The 17,986-nt window shown below is 37.1% G+C and overlaps 1 protein-coding gene across 1 annotated transcript in view; it reads left to right on the top strand.

Annotated features, from left to right (window-relative positions):
* The first annotated feature begins 16,474 nt into the window (after positions 1-16,474).
* Positions 16,475-17,986, top strand: part of adarb1b (adenosine deaminase RNA specific B1b) — a 139,770-nt gene continuing 138,258 nt past the window's right edge. Inside the window, exon 1 of the mRNA XM_079427133.1 lies at positions 16,475-16,635. The gene's annotated coding sequence lies outside the window, so the exon portion shown is untranslated. The remainder of the gene's footprint in view (positions 16,636-17,986) is intronic.

Raw genomic sequence — 17,986 nt, forward strand, 5'->3', positions numbered from 1 at the left:
GTATTAAATTTGTCAACACATTAATAAATCTGCTTTTATGGGAAAAAAAACTGAACTGAATTCAAAAAGTCAACATATTTTGGAAAGACTCTTTTGGATAAAACATATATGTGGTCATGCATCCCAGAGCTCCTACTGCTGTCTACTTCTCAAGTCCGTTGCCCAGTATAAGTTTATTAAACAGAAACCAGAGGAATCATGACACACAGCTCTGTAAGACTTTCCCATTACAGGCTCAAAGGCGATGGTTCATTAGGCAAAATGAACAAAAATACAAATAGCCATACATTTTTTCCATCTATTATTTTTGCACTTCTGTCAGGATTGATTGGCAGATCTGACTCAAAGTGGACGATGAACAAAATATAAAATGTGTCTCAATATAAAATACAAATTTTGAGATGCGTTTCTCCATTGCATAAAGCATATTACAACCACAATTTTAACAGGTCTGTTTTTTCCACAGAAGAAAAGGTGGTTCTGAGCCGGATAATTTGAGAGAGGTTTATAAATTTTCCGGCCACAGTGCAGTTTGGCCAAAAGGGGTTTCTCTGCGCTGCGAAAAGGAGCTTCTTGCCTGACTGCAGGGTGCCAGACCTGGAGGGGAAGGGCCTGCTGTGAGAAGATTAGTGCCGTTCACTCTGGCCCTTATTTCAAAGCCCCGTCCCTCCCAGCTGCAGATTCACTGCCAGTTCAGCGCTGATCCACACGTCCCAGGGATTTACAGCTGCAAGATTAATCAATACTGGGCTTCTATGATTCTGAACTCTCCCTCTTCTACAAGATCACCTCTTCATCTGGAAGTAGAGCACTCCTCTGGGAGTGCACTTTGGGACATGTGGTGAGCTTGGTGGTTCGGTATGTGATACGTGTATGCGATCTTGTGTGATTTCACACTAACTTCAGGTGCTGACACACATTTGTAGTGTACTGTAAATGCATACCATTACTGATGCATCCCATTCAACCATCGTGTTACTTATCAGTGAACCAATGCATGAAAACAAGTTAAAAAAAGACTTGAATTGGATTAAATCATTACATTTGGTTTAATACAGGTACTTGACTGAAATAACAAGTTACTTAGCTTGAAACATCAAACAAGTATGCATTCAAATAGGCTATATTTGATAGCACTGTGATACATTTTTTTGTCTTTCTTGCACTTTATCAACAGCGATTCAGTAAGGTTTTTCATCCACATGATTTTATGAAAATTTTGCTGGATGCAGGAGGGAAACACCAAGATGCAAATAAAATGTCCAAAATTTTTATATACTGCACTACTGTTCAAATGTCATGTGACTGAATAATTCACTCTTTTTTTTAATCTCTATTTTCCACTAATTTCCCTTGAAGTGTAGAGTTGTTTTTACAATATTCCGCTGCTTTTCAATATTCTTGTATGAATTTAGCCCGCCACTCAACAAAATCCAATCATAAGTGGTCACAGGAGACACATTTGTGTCACATTAATACCAAGTTTAAACAGTAATGTGTCTCAATAGACCATTTGTGATCAAATCGCCCGAGACAGATGTAAACAGCTAGAACCTCACTGTCCCGATGTGAACTGAGCAGATGAAAACATCCCTCAGACACATGCAATCCACAACCCCTAAATCAGGACTAACATGCTGTTTTGCCTTCTGGCATCTAGACTTTGGCATTCAGATCCGACAGCCCGGAAATTCAGCGAGGAGATACGCAGAGGATTGGGTCTTGTTGGTGTCTGTGGTGGTTGGTGCAGAGATTGCTGGTGCTTGTTCTGTTTGCTGCAGTGAGGTTGACACTGATAAAGTGGATTTTGCGCTCGTCTCTCCAGGGAAACGGGAGGGCACAGAAAGAAATGCTGTCTGGGTAGCTAACACAGATCTCCGCTGTGCTGAGACTACAAGCCTCTTGTAAAACAAAGTGCTATAAGATCAGTGCAGAGATGTGCTGCAGTTTTGCATATAGTCATAGATGTTTTTGACTTTTATAGGAATAGTTCACCCAAAAATTCCTTCCTCAAAACAGATTTGGAGAAATTTTACATTGCGTCACTTGCTCACCAATGGATCCTCTGCAGTGAATGGGTGCCGTCAGAATGAGCATCCAAACTGTTAAAAACAATAATCCACAAGTAATGAACACTACTCCAGTTCATCAATTAACATCTTGTAATGTAAAAAGCTGCATGTTATTAAGAAACAAATGTATCATTAAGGCTTTTTAACTTTAAACTCTCACCTCCGGCTAAAATACGAGTCCATAATAGCTTTTCCTCTAGTGAAAAAATGTCCATTCCCTGTTGTCAACTCACATCAGAATTGACGAACATATTTGTTTAGAACTGTTTTGGACCGTTTTTGCTTGTAAACTGTGCTTGATATGTCCAAATTTCCCTCCTGATTAAGACAAGACAAATTTTTCACTGGAAAAGCAATATTATGGATAGAGGACTCGTATTTAAGATGGAAGCAACAGTTTGAAATTAAAAACACCTTAATGATGGAATTGTTTACTACAAACATGCAGATTTCACAAGACATCAATTGATGGACTGGAGTCATGTGGATTACTTGTGGATTATTGTGATGTTTTTATCAGCTGTTTGGACTCTCGTTCTGAAGGCACCCATTCGCTGCAGATGAGCCATTGGTGAGCAAGTGATGTAGTGCAATTTCTCCAGACTTGTTCAGATGAAGAAACAAATTTATCTACATCCTGGATGGCCTGAAGGTGAGTATATTATCAGCAAATTTCATTTTTTCAAAAATTAAGATTAAGATAATTATTTAAGCAACCTCATGTTGTTCCAAACCTGTATGCTATTTTGTTTTCGCAAATAGAAAAGAAAAAAAAAAGAGAAGGATTTTTTTTCCATATAAAGAAAGTTAATGGCCACATCACTTCAATTTCACTGAAATAAGAACCTGTTCTTTACACAACCACATTGCTTTAGTATGCACTAGAAGGCTCAAAATGACTGTTTATGATACTTTTTTCTGTTGTGTTTCATTTTTTTTGGGGGGGGGACTGCATGAACATTCTTGAGAGTTCCTCCTCTGGTGTTCCATAGCAGAAATAACAGCCTGCAAATTCGGATTGACATGAGGGTGAGTAAATACTGACAGAATTTTCCTTTTTGGGTGAACTGTTCCATTACAGTCATTAGGCAGAATTATTGTACCTAATTGCCTGTGTATCTGGGAAACTACTGAGAAATTATGCATTTGTGATATTTTTCTGCAACCTCTCCTTCCTGGTGATCCATAGAAGATGGCTTATGAGACAGGACTAGTTTAGATTCAGTTCTGATGTGGCCACCTCTCTGTGATTAATCAGTTAACATAAATACACTCTCAAGCTGGTTTGTGTCTGTTTCCAAGGATACAGCAGAAAACACTGTAATACAGACAGCACGTTTTTGGATTTCTGGCAGACAATGAGCGCAGATGTTGAGAGCTTGCTTTTTATAAGGACAGGTCATGAGGTGATTACATATTTCACATGGTTGTTACATATTGTCGTTCCATAAATATACTGACAGAAATGCATGATTTTTTCAACACGCAAGAATAGGGTTATTCTATTAAAGTTCCAAGAGTTCTAGTTTCTAAGGCTGTTTGGCCACCAAAGTGTTTTTTTCCCCAGCGTTTTTATTTTTTTATTTTTTTAAAACATTGAAACATTTTGCCTTGACAAACTCCTAATTTCCTGCTTATTGATAGTTAGTATGATAGTTGTTAAGTTTACCCAGCAGGCACAGGACATCAATATAACGTAAGGTTGTTGGTGGACATGACATCAGACAGACGTTGCATTTTGGTTGAGAATGAAAATTGGGTTTGACTTAACTTTGGATTTTGGTTGGACAACCTAAAAACAACAAATATCACTCTAATAAACAGCCAATATGTTAATAATAGGCATGCTAATAAACAACTAGTTAACAGAGACAATCGTTCCCTACACTGTAAAAAAAATTCCGTAAAATTTACGGTAAAAAAACGGCAGCTGTGGTTGCCGGAATTCTACCGTAAAGAAAACGGTAACAACATTTTAGGTTTTACGGTTTTAACTTAAATTTACAGTTACAGTAAATACCATAATTTAATTCACTGAAATAATGTTAATATACCAACCTATTGGAGTACTGAAATCTGTTTTGTACCTTTGAAATACACTAATAACCACCAAATGCAGGTACATTTTACAGGAACTTACCGTTAACCATTTCACAGGTTTTTACTGTAGCATTTTCACAGTTTTTTACCGTTAAAATCACAGTAATTTTTTACAGTGTATACTGAAGTTTTACCTTACATTTTAGTAGGCGTCCAATCACAGTGGAGTGTGTGTGTGTGTGTGTGTGTGTGCATTTTATTGATTTTCCACTTCGGTACCACCTGTTATTTGTGAAGACAGTTCAGTATGACTACATTTACATTATGGGAATTTATAGGAAATTATTTGTCGCCCGTATAGAACCAATCTTGGGTCTGGATCATCGGTTGTGTTGCAGTAAACAAAACAAAAAATGGTGGCAATGCGGTGTATGCAAAACTTCCTCTGTAATTAGCTGCCTTTAAAAGAAAAAGGAAATTCCTTCACTGGAACATTACAAACATCATAGTGATTTTTATCATTCCTGAGGTTAGTCTGTCATGCAGGTTGCCATCCAAGAGCAAAATATTATTGCTTTGTCTCAGATGTGTCTCTTAAATTCCTTATATAGGAGGAATAAAAATAGACACAAATGAGACAGTTGTTGACTTGTAGTACGAGCTATAAAACAAATGTGGACGGCATAACTGTAAGAATATTATAAGAAATACTTGAGATCTTTAGTATCTTGATAAATCTCAGCACAGTTTTTTCCCAGGTGAAACATCTCCCGATAAGTCTCCATTTGTTTTTAAAAGCTTAGGAAACAATTCTGATGTTAAGGAGAGCTCATTTGCAGTTGTTCTTTCCACTCTGTGCATCCATTCTGCACCTGAAACATCTTTGTTTGTGCAGAAGAGGTGCGGTTTGGGTCGTAAAATTCACAGGCATGAATTTTCATGTATTAACGATGGAAATAACGAGCGCAGGAACACGCCGTGTCGATCACCCATCCGCACCGAAGTGCCATTCTTACTTTTCCAGTGTTCCAGGCCGTCTTATCCTCATAAAGCATTTGATTGACAGGTGACGGAGGCGGCTTCTTTTTTTGCCTGTGGGCACAGAACCTGTGGGAGTCATTGATAAACACTGGGTTTGACTGCCGAGGTCAGCTTTCCGCAGCTAGATTGACTGCAAGCCTGATGAGGGATTGCATATCCCCAGGTTAAATAGGACTGGGCCAGTATAGATGAGTTGGAGTAGACTAAACAAATAAACTGGAAAATGTGTGCGTGCACAATTCGCTCATGGGGAATAATGATATCATTTGCTTCTGTTCATATCTCTCTTGTGTTTAAGGAGCCATTACTGAAAAATCCAACCAGTCTTAGCTTTTCTCTCATGAGGAAATCAGTGCCGTCGGTGGACTTTGAAAGCAAGCTGAGGGGGCAAAGCAAATGTTTTGCTCTGGTTCTACAGGTCTGATGTGGTGCATAAGCTATTAGACATTAGAGACCTTAAAAGGCAACAGGACAAGGCTTGCGGTGTTGCTGGAAAAGGTATTCATAATTCAATCGTGCACTTGGCCATCAGACAGAATGACCTCAAAATAACCATGTGCTGAGATATTATATGTATATATACACGTATATAACGGTGCGGTTTTCAAAGCTGCTAGCTCGCTGAAAGATTAGAGATTACTTTGGGGTCACTTCCATAGCAACGGCCATAAAATGTTGTTGTTTTGCAGCGGTAGCTATGAATCCTGATATGAATCTCAGAGACACGCTGCAGCAGTTCTTATCCAAATAAAGGCAATGCTGCATGACTGGTACGCCACCTGGCAAGAACAGGCACACCCTATGTTCAGATTTCCTTATAAAAAACGCAAATAACAGCTCATTTACTGCGTTGACTCGCCGGTTGGGTTGTTTATGGCTGTACCCTCAAGCGGTTGGCGTTCTGATTAAACAGTGTCGGATGGATATCAACTTCTACGATGTGTCAAGACAAGGTGGAACATATTGACAGCGAGTTTTCCACAACAGCGCTTGATATGATGACAAGCGGCGCTAGATTTGCATTTCCTGAAGGAAATATCAGCCCTTACTTCTGTTATGATGACATCTTTGCAATGGAATGCCTAAAAATACTCTATGCAAGTATAGAATAAACACTTTTAGCTTTTTAAACTTTTGTCGTTCCCTTCAAAAGCGTGTTGGATTGCATAACATAACCTTTATATCTAAGCATTGACGTCTGCCTTGTAAAGTGTTTTTTTCTGCCTAATGATGCATTTACGTCATGTTTGAATTGCTGTAATTATAAGAGAATTCTATTCTGTAAAGCTGTTTGGATCAGTTCATGTCACCAGAAATGATTTGCCTCTATGGCAACACTCATAATCCCAAATTTTACAGTAAAATATTTAAACAGCCTTAAACTGCATAAGATGTTGATACTTGTTTTCAGAGACTACGTTGATTAATTAATTAATTCATTTATTTATTTACTGGTTTGTTTTCTTATAAACATTTTTATAAGCATGAGTTTAACAAAATCTAATTAGGTTTATGCTTAAACCATAAAGAAAGTTTGAGTAATGTCAATAGAGTGCCTTGCAGGTGCTGTAATAATGTTTATATGTTTTGCCCTTATCAGAAATGATGATCTGTAGCTTATCATCGACTTTCCTAAATGAAATATTTTCTAGTGTAAATTTAAAAGTAATTTTCTCTGTGTCATTGTGATTTCATGTATTCCCACATTTATTGTTTTGCATGAACGATTACTGTCCTTAAGGTTTGTACGGGACCATCTGAAAGCTCTTAAGAAACAAAAGAAGGGTTTGGGGTTGTACGCTAGGGAATGTCTTTGTCTGAATCATCCCACTCTCCGTATTGGCAGTACATGGTATGGTATTCATTAGAAATCTGCACTGAGGACAGACTTAACATGTTCGGAAAATGATGGATGTCAAATGTGAAATGGATTATTTTTCATTCATGTAGTTATTGTTAGATGCTAATGGGGAAATTGGAGGAATTACACAATGGAGGGCATTACCTTTATGAGTACTTCATGTTGAATTTTAATTTAGAAAAGACACAGGGGTTGGTCTCAACTGGAGGAATTAATTAAATACTCAAATGACATGATTACGGTCAGATGATTTTTACAAAATGTTGAGTCTGAGTCTGTGTTTAGTGTACAGCCAATTATGGCATCATGCTGGATGGTTGTAATTTACTCAAACATTTTTCTTCGGTTATTTCAAGACAATGCTTGTGCCATACAAGTTAAAAAAAAATGATTAATTGCCTGATTTCTCCCTAAAAATCCCTATTTGGTGCCATTTAAGGTGTCTTTGAAGCTAGTACACGGATATAAACAGACATTTTTGATGAAAAATAAATCAGATCACCTAAGAATGAAACACTTTTGTCATGACCTCATCTCATTTTCTTTCATCCTTAAAATACAAAATGAGCTGCTCCTTTTCTGTCCAGAAGAAAATAATGAAAAGAAAGTATTCCATGCAACTTGTGCACTATATTCCAACTTTTCCAGTCATAAGACTAAAGTTTTTACTCTGATAATCTCTTGCCAGAGCTTTCAGATCTCATTTATGCTGGTTGTGCAATTTTGTATTTAAAATAACTTTAAATGTGTTGCCAAAAATGCCATTGGTTCTTACATGTCACATAACCAGTCGTAACATTGCAAGCTTGTCAGCCAACTTAAACCTTGTCCTTTTTACTCACACAAAGCTATCATATGGCTTCTGAGAACTTTTTTTTTGGACATTTACTGGACATTCTACCTAATGTTAAAGAAAATAACAGGTTTGTAAGAGCACAAGGGTGAATGTGATTACAGAAAGTTCATTTTCAACTGAATGTTCAACTGTCTCTTTAAGACTACAACACATGTAGGTTTGCACAAGTCATGATGTCTGCCCTAAGACGTGATGAATTCTCACTTCTTCTGACTAATTAAGCTGACAAAAAGCATGCCTCGGTATTCTCTGCCTCACTGCTTATAAAGCAGCATTATTCATTGTTTAACTGTGTTTTCTATCCTTGGAAACACCTAGCCTGTAGCACCATGTTCTGTGAAATGCATTGAGAATGTAGCTAATTAGTACGAGACCATGAGGGTGAGCAACTGCATTTTTTTCACAGCTTCGGGCTAGGCTAAATTGTTTGACATAATTGTTTTTTTAGATAAATATTTGACAATTTATTTATTTTCCGCCCCGTGGACAAAGTCTCGAAAGCCCCATCGTTAATTTTCTTCACCAGGGGTTCTTCACAATACCCCTCTTCCCTTCTCTCTCTTTACATTGGCATCATGGCTGACAGACCACAGCCACACTTGCCAAAATTAGATGTTTTTGAATTGTTTCTTTGCATGTAAGCCAGACGTTTCGGCAGCTTTGTTTGAAGTAAGTGAAGAAGAAGTGTTTATAGAGTGGCATATTGCCACTTTGAGTCTTGTTGTTTACCAGCTTTGTGACAGTTTGTAGTGTAACTGAAGTTGAAGGGAAGGCGAGTTTTGTGTTTATGTTCCTCCCCACTGTTCCAGGCCTGCCAGGAGGTTCAGTTCGCCAACCATGAGGAACGTCTAACTGCCTGGTCTTCTTTGCCACCTTGTGTCTTGAAATTACTGTTTAGGTTAGTCAAGGAAACCCACAATGACACTATTTAAAAGAATAATTCAGCTAAAACCGCAAATTCTGCTGTCAATTACTCACCCTCATGTTGTTCTAAACCTCTCATTTTTTTCTGATATAGAGATATTTTTAGATATTCTAAGATATTATATGACCTATGCAATATATTTAAAACCCTCTGAAGCTATATTGTAGTTTTTTTGTGTGGGACAAACACCGAAACGCTTTGCCTCCTTTGATTTTCCTCACTGTTCTGCATTTTCTTACTAATGACTGGCTATAAGACAGAAAAACCAATAACATTTGGTGTCATTATTGTCAAACACTCTGCAACTTGTCTTGAGGTGCCAAATTTGAATATTAGCAAGTGAGCAAAATTTGCAATGAATGGTGGCTTGATCATTTTTATCTGCCATAACTCTCAAATCTCATTTGCGTTTGCATTTTTCAACCCTTGTTTGAAACGCAAGTACCAATGGCATTTGCACAGAATCAAATGTGCCACAATAATTAAAAAATTGCATTTTTAAATTTAAACAAGCACAAATAAAATTTAAGCGAGAATTGTCAATGAATAATGCCTTACATTTTAGCATGACCCTCACATAAAGCTATAATATGACTTTAGAAGGTTAGAAATATAGTGCATAAGTCATATGGACTACAGTAATTTTTTTTTGGTGTTTTTTTGGTCTGTGAAATACAGTATGTTTACATTTATGCATTTGGCATGCAGGCACTTTTATCTGAAACAACTTACACTGCATTCAAGATATACATTTTAATTAGTTTGTGCATTCACTGGGAATCGAGCCCATAGCCTTATTGCTAGTGCAGCGCTCTTCTGTTTGAGCTACAGGAATGCTTTGATATCCTTGATTAAAAAAGCCATTTGGAGATGCTTTTTTTATTGTGTCTTAATTTACTCACTTAAAGAGTGAGTAATTGGCATATTGTACATATTTGAGTGAAGTACTGCTATAATACATACACATTGATGCAAGCGGACGGTCACAAACATTACAAACTAGGCCACTAAACAAGACGAACCCACTTTTAAAGTCTCCCACGCATCAGATCTGTTTATCAATAGTAATTCAGGCTATCGAGCAGTTATTGAACATCCACTGCGCTGACAAAAGGACCCGCTGATGTTATCACAGTCAGGGCAATCTCTGTCCCTACGTGAAATTCAACGCTTCACGTGATCTCTACGTGCAGGACTAAACCAATTCACTAAACCAAATCTCCAAAATACGTATTGTGTGTCTCAGCAGACAGCTGGGACAGTGAGAGACACGGAAGACGGCAGAAAGTGTCACTCGATCCCACTGAGGTTTCACCTGCGTTCAAGGTGAATTGGTAAGGCAAAGCTCAATTGTCCGCCTGTTGAAAAGCAGAACCTGGAAAATGAGGATTCGTGCCTGAGAGAGCTCTTGATTGATTGAGCTGACATTGAGAAGCAGGGAGCAACAAAGGCGCATGAAAACAAGACAGAAACTCATCCCTTACAATTGCATAATTTATATTTTTCTCCCTAAATCAAATGTCAGAGACATCCAGGGGACGTTTTTGCTTATGCTATGGTTGAATTATGAAGTTAAGCTATGGTTGATTAAACATTACCTGTTTGCAAACCGTTTTCAAATAGATTATTAATGCTAAGAGCCCAAAACAGGCTTTTCAAAGCATTCTGAATTGTTTTTATGCGCAACAGCTGATGTTTGTGTTTGTGAGGGGACACTAATGTTGATATGAAGAGACTTACTATGCCCTTACAAGACCTTTGAAATTTTAACATTTAATTAAAAAAATACTGTTCAACATCATGTAGCCTGGATGTCCCTACTTAAAGGCCATTTCTGTCAGCAGCCCCTTGTATTAAAGATGAAATGTGTGTTGCAAGAGTTGGAAAGTGTTATACATTTGGGAAAGTCTGAGAAAAAAATCTAATAAATATTTAGTATTAAGATTTTAAAAATAAATATATGTATATAAATAAAACTATAATAAGAAATACAAAAAATTTAAGTAAGAATTCTAGTAAAATTGTATTAATAGAAGCATTTTCCCCAGGTACAACAGTCTCGTATTTTTGGATCACCATATGTTTTAGAATAGCATCGCAGCATTGTTGTCTCATCTAAATTTATTCTCATCAAGATGACGATTCTCAACTGGTGGACCTCGACCCACAATTGAGTCTCAGGTTTGTTCAAGATCAAACATCAATAACAAAATTCAGCTAATTATATAACTGTCAAATGTTAAAATGGCAAAACAGACTTTTGAAAGGGTTCCGAAAATGCTTTCCACGTGTTTTGTTGTTAACATCAAAATCATCAAAACAAATCAAGAGTATTTTGACAAAAACTCATCTTTTATTTTTGTAAAAGTGAGTCAAAAACAGCATAATGTATTTTGTTTTGGCTGAACCCATTATTGGCTGAAACCATTTTCAAAAGACATTTAGACACCTAAATTTGACATCAAACAGATTTGAACTTTTCAAGAAATAGTTCACCCAAAAATGAAAATTGGCTGAAAGTGTATTCCCCTTTAGGCAATTCGAGATGTAGATGAAGTTATTTTTTTGCTTACAAGTGAAATAAGAAGCCAAAGTGCTGATTTGAAAACTAACAAACAACTACAAACATGTACATTTGTGATGTATTTATCAGCTGTTTGGACTCATTCTCACGGCACCCATTCACTGCAGAGGATCCATTGGTGAGCAAGTCTGTTCTAATGAAGAATCAAACTCATCTGTGATAGCCTGAGAGTGAGCACGTTTTAACAAAACACTGTTGGTGCTGTTTTTGGTTGCCACTTGATGTCTTGAAGCAAAGTAATAGAAGCATCCCTCAAGGCAATACTTGAGCATCCACAGAGCAGTAATCATTCTAATAGCATTTACAAACCATCAAATCTGTGATTGTGGTATCTTGCAGTGGCATTACCCACCGGCCTCCGCATGGCTACCCTAGAGAGGACTCACCGCACTTGTTAAATTCCATCTCTCGGCTTTTCCCGGTCTTTCCCACCTCCCTCCCTAGTCATTGACTCTGTAGTCTCGTTAATCCATTATGAATTAATTATCCATGCTGCTGGGCCCAGCGTTCTTTAATCTTTCTCTTTCATCCAATTGCAGTGCCTGACAGCCTCACATCTTAAGTGGAGTCGTCTCATGCTTTCATCAGTAAACACAATGATTGAGCACTATAGAGCAGAAAGGGGAAACCTGACCCTTAAACAAAGACACATACTAGTGCCACCATATTCTCATAAAGCTTTTGCGATGCTAAACTTCTGCAGTGTGAAACAATATGCTGAATTATATTCACATGTACTAGTTAGAGCTTAGCAAAAACATAGCTACACCCTGGCAACCATCTACAACAACCAAGCATCATGGCAGTGGCTTTTACAGTACTAAACACCATTCAAAAATCTATTTAATCACCCTAAAAATTTAAATCACCCCATGGTTTACTCACCCTCAAGCCATTCTAGGTGTATGGCTTTCTTCTTTCAGACGAATACAATCTGAGTTATATTAAAAAATGTCCTGGCTCTTCCAAGCTTTAAAATTGTAGTGAATGGTGGTCAAGACTTTGAAGCCCAAAAAAGTGCATCCATCCATCATAAAAAGTACTCCACATGACTCCGGGAGGCCTTATGAAGCAAAGTGAAGCGTTTGTGTCAGAAAAATATCCATATTTAAAACTTTATGAACTGTAATCTCTAGCTCCTGCTAATTATCATACGTGCATTCATGAGAGAGTGAGACGTTAACGAATGCAGATGTGCAGAGGAGAGAGCTTGGAAGACCCAGGACAGTTTTTAATATAACACTGATTGTATTTATTTGAAAGAAGAAAGTCATAGGTATATACATATTTTTGGGTGAACTATCCCTTTAAGTATTTTCTTGGAGAAAGAGATATAGTGTACATCTTTTTCTGACATTGCCCTTACTCATTAAACATGCAAAATGAATTTCTGCTTCAATCGTTCATAAATCCATTCTTATGCAATTTCTTGCATTGATTTGAATGCAACAATTTATTTACGAAAGACTTTGTGAACGATTTACGCGGATTTATTCTGCTCTTGTTTCATGAATAAGGCCCATTAATCTTATAATCCAATCATCGAAGACAAAGACAAAGACAAAAGAGAGAAAATAGTTATTTCTGACCCCAATCTAATACAGAGACATGCCATAATATAGTAGATGGGTAAAGCTTTCGAGTTCAGACAGGTCAGGATGTGTTTTTCTTGCTGACCCCATTCCTTTCTCTGCTCTCTATCAATGATGCAGAAGGCTGGCAATCTCCAGAGATGCTCGGCATGTTCATATGTCCACACTCACCTTCTTCATCCTTCCTGCAAAGCTCACAGAGATGTATATTTAGCAGCTGAGTGCAATACCATGACATGATGGTGTTGTTGGTACTGAGAGAAAGTGCTTTTTATGAAGTTTATTGGCAGGGGAAACCTAGACACAAATCAGAGATTGCTCTGTCATAGTTCATACTGTTCTCGGTTATGATTTATCAGCATGTTTTAGACCTATCTATCTATCTATCTATCTATCTATCTATCTATCTATCTATCTATCTATCTATCTATCTATCTATCTATCTATCTATCTATCTATCTATCTATCTATCTATCTATCTATCTATCTATCTATCTATCTATCTATCTATCTATCTATCTAATCTATCTATCTATCATCTTTTTCAAAAGGTACTGCCCCAGAGACAGCTTTTGTACTTTTATTTCTGAGAGTGATAGCCTTTGGCCAGCTTTTCTGTAGGATGACTCGAAGGACACATGCAAAATGAATAAGGAGCGTTTCGTAAAACATAGACATAAGCATGCAGTCAGTACTCTCAAGCTGCTTAACATCTCAGACCTGAACATTTCAGATCTTTGCAGCTGTACTGTACCTGCTTTTCATGGGTGTTTAGGATGTCTGCTCTCTGTAGACTCTGACGCAGACAGAGAGAGAAGGGTCAGATCACTGAGCAGCTGTAGACGTCCCCTGGAACAGACAGGGGTAAAGAGCGTCCATAGGAGAAATAACAACAGGGACTGATGTTCGCTGAAGGCTAGATTTCAAATTCCTTCCATGATCTGTCTACGCTGACTGCAAAGGTCCTGTGTGGTTTGAAACAATCACAGCTGATCAGAATAGACTTGATGTTTAATATACAGTTTATATATGTGACACAAGTTGTATCAAGGTTAATGAAGGTTTGTATGTTCACTGTGAATGAACGACATGGGTTAGTTGATGAGGATTTCGGGCACAGGTCTCTATCATTTCAGAAACTGTAGCTGTTGGTGGTCCAATTGTTCTGTCTTTTCACAAAATCAGTGACCTTAAATTCTTCCTGTCAAAACTCTCACTGATGCAATCCTTTGCAATATTTTAAATTCCTTCCGATGTCTTTGTTTGTCGGACAGAGAGGACGGAGTATGGAAATTTATTCACCCAGGCTTTGATAAGGTGAGTCGAGGGGTGGACAGGGTTGTCTTTTATTCACTGATAGGGAAAATCAAATACATTTGCAAAATTAGTTACATATTGCGCATTTAATAAAAACTGTGCTTCAACTACAGTTTCTTAAAGGAACAGTTATAGTAATTATTTAGCCTATACCGACTACTCCAAAACTACAGTATGTTTTCTCTTTTACATTAAAAACCAAAAGTGTCCATGTAATGAAAATGAATGACAACTGAGCCTGTCAAGCTCTAATTGACAGAAAGCACCATAAATTATGGCACCAATAATGTCTGCTTATCATACAGTGCTATCATATGATTTTAAAGACTTGAAATATAGCAGTTAACTGGAGCAGCTGTATGATACATTTTTAGTGCATTTTTAAAGCTGGAATGTTTCAATCCATTGAATAAAAGTAGTGCTGGCTCATATTTTAGGACGAGGAACAGAGCAGAAGCATATCGTGTCATCCACAAAGCATCTGGAAGCACTGGACGAGTCAGAGAAAAACTAAAAAACATTACATACATTCTGACATACTTCAAACCCCTAATTCTTGCCCTCAATATCTTATGATGGGGAAATCAATAAACAGTGCACTTCTAAAAAAAAGCATTTGCTCTATTGATTTCTCCCCATTTGTCCTTCCAATTTGGTCTGGACACAGAGCTCAATGGACTAGTTGCAGATCAGATGTTTTGTGCCTTACTTCATTTAGTAAATTAGCAAAGAGGAGGATAAACAAATACAGACGTAAAGCTGTGTTGATTAAAAGTAATATTTTTCATTTAACTTTTTTGTTGTTGTTGTTGGTGTTTCCCTCAGCTCTTGTACAAACTATAAACAGGGTTCCCATATACTCACAGAAAACTTGAAAAAATGTATGTAAATGGAACTTGAAAAGTCATAAAATCTTAAAACGTTGTGGGAAAGTCATGATTTCAAATATTTAAATACTTATTCGGCTAGATATTGCTTTTTGCCAGTGCTAGTGAGCGATTAAGTATCACAACATTATTTGGATTAATCTAACATGTTCAGAGATATTCACAAATGGTGCAAACTTCTACTGCTTTCCTTTTCTCTCAAAAATCACTAAATACTCCTAAACACAGTCAGATATTAACATGATATTTATTATAAATATTTATGCATTTTGATGGATGAATTAAGAGTCTGTGTGATGTTGCGGGTGAAATATAGAAAGAGGAACGAAGACTTTTGCCTCATTTAATAAATATCTGACAGCACTGACAAAAGTAAAACTATTTTTTTTTTAAATATTGTTAAACTTCTAAGTTCTGTCAGGACAGAGTAGTAGAGTTTCTTTAAAACACATAGGTCTACTGAGTCTATTTTTCCTTATTTTCCTTTATTTCCTTTATTTTTCCTTATCGCGGAAGTAAGCTATTTTCTTTGAACGTGCGAGAATAGAACTAAGAATAACAGTGCAGTACTCTCAGAATGAGCTTTATTGGCCAAGTATGTTTACAGTGCAACAGAAAGACAGCAACAGGACAGGACACAGATAATAAAAGAATAATATACAAATATACAAATAGGCAATGCACAAAGCAGCAAAAACACAATATATAATATAGACAACTATGTATGTACTGCTCAAGTATGTGAAAATTAGAAATGAGAAAATAAAAATATAAAGATTATGATAATAAAATAACAGTTTGCAATATAAAGCAACATAATAGACTGTTTATGTAAAAGTAAAATAACTGGAAACAATGAGTGATAATTTTGCAAAAATAAAGACTAAATAAAACAAATTTTTTTTGTAAAGAAACTGAAAGTGTTGTATTTTAAAAATGAATATCAAGTAAAGATATGGAATTAATATGTCTCAAGAATCAGTCACAAAGTGTGGGGACTCAGTATAAAACTAACTTAAATATTTTAGTAGACTGCAACCCTGCCAAGCCAACTGATCATCATCACTCTGTCGTTTACAGATATAATTAATTAAACACAACAAATTTGCATTTTTATCTTACAAATGTAATCATCCGTTGTGTTTACAGCCAATCTGTTTCGCTTTGGTGTCCTCCGCCAATCAGAATCGCCGCTTGGGTTCAGCCTCCTGCCCTGACTGACGGATTGTGGGCGGTCCCTGCACCGCTTCAGCCAATCGCGGCGTGTTTCTGTAACCACGTTGCGCGCTGCAGAGTGGCGACCCCGAGAGAGTATTCTAGGCCGCTAGTGTGATCAAACAGATCCACTCCGTTCCTGGGAACATCATCGACATTAGAGGTGGGCTCTCAACTTTATTCCAATGGTGGACGGGGGTCCTTTGAATCTGTATTGAGGTGCCGATCGCCGCATTCACACACCCGTGAGTACTGACGGATCTCCACTCTTGTGTTATTTTTAGACGCGCGATATTTTGCGCGTGTTCCTGCTGTGTTTATGTAACGCAAACGGATTGTTTTCTATACGAAGGGTCCTGACGCAAGTTGTTCGTCTATTTATTGAGAGGTAAAAGCAGAACTGTTCTATAGTAGATGTTAACCCGTGGTGCGTAATAACGCGCTTGCAGTGTGAAACTGAACGCGATGCATCGCTGGAAGCGGGGATGTCATAATGCAGTTCCACAATGAAAGCGCGCACGGTGGATAGATGGATAGAGAAATAAGCGCTTAACCAGGCTGCGCGGAATAACGCTGGTGAAATGGCTTGTTCGCGTCCGACGCGATGTTTTCAGTCAAGTGCATTTAGACTGCAACTTCCAAATATTTCTGTCGCGTGACGCGCTGTGGCAGAAATCACCCATTTATTCACGTGTCTAAATTTGGTCAAATCGCGCCTTCCACCGTATGCATATCATTACAAAAATAATTCTGCCATCATCTAACGTTACCCGATCATCGTTTGACTTTATTTCCCTTTGCAACAAACGAGTTACCAAAGCTGCCCCGTGCATTCATTATTGATGTATTGTGTTACCATATAATGCTGTTTGGCTGTTGTTATTAACAGTCACTTTCATTTCAACCCATTAGTCATCAAAACGTCAAAGCTGCTCTGTGCCATTTATTGAAGATTCAAGGTGACAGCTGTCAAAAATGCGCATATTTCAATTGCATAGTTTTTTTTTTAGTCCAAAAGCCTTATTTCTCTTAAACAACTATCTTTGAGTACTCCGAAAAGCACTCTATACAAATATTATTACTAAAAAGTAAGCAGTGTTATTTTAATATTAAATATTATATTACACCGACATTATAATACTGTATTTTTTTTATTTGATTATTGTATTTATTTACTATATAATAAACACGGTTTATATTTCCACCGAGACGCTTCAGAGTCCAATTAAGTAGATTTTTATTTATTGTAAATTATAACAAAAATAACATTTTGTGTAGCTTATTGCCACATTGTGTGTTTGGCTGTTTTTATTAATAGTCAACTTTTTAGACGATTAGTCGTGAAATTCTTGGTAAATTCCAAGAATACTTTAGCGTATGAAAACCAGCTCACACACAGATATTTGTGTGTTTTAAGTCATTTTGATTCATTTCAATTTGGATGTGAACACATGTTATGATATTTGAGTGGGTGAGTCGTTGACTTTTTAATTAGTCTGTCCATTTTTACCAGTTTGACACATTCAGGCTGACAGTGCACCTGTTATCATAGGTGTGCAATGTTCTATTTTACAGCATGATCAGCCAATCACATGG

The sequence above is a fragment of the Barbus barbus genome (assembly GCF_936440315.1).
Source record: "Barbus barbus genome assembly, chromosome: 10".
Lineage (NCBI taxonomy): Eukaryota > Metazoa > Chordata > Actinopteri > Cypriniformes > Cyprinidae > Barbus > Barbus barbus.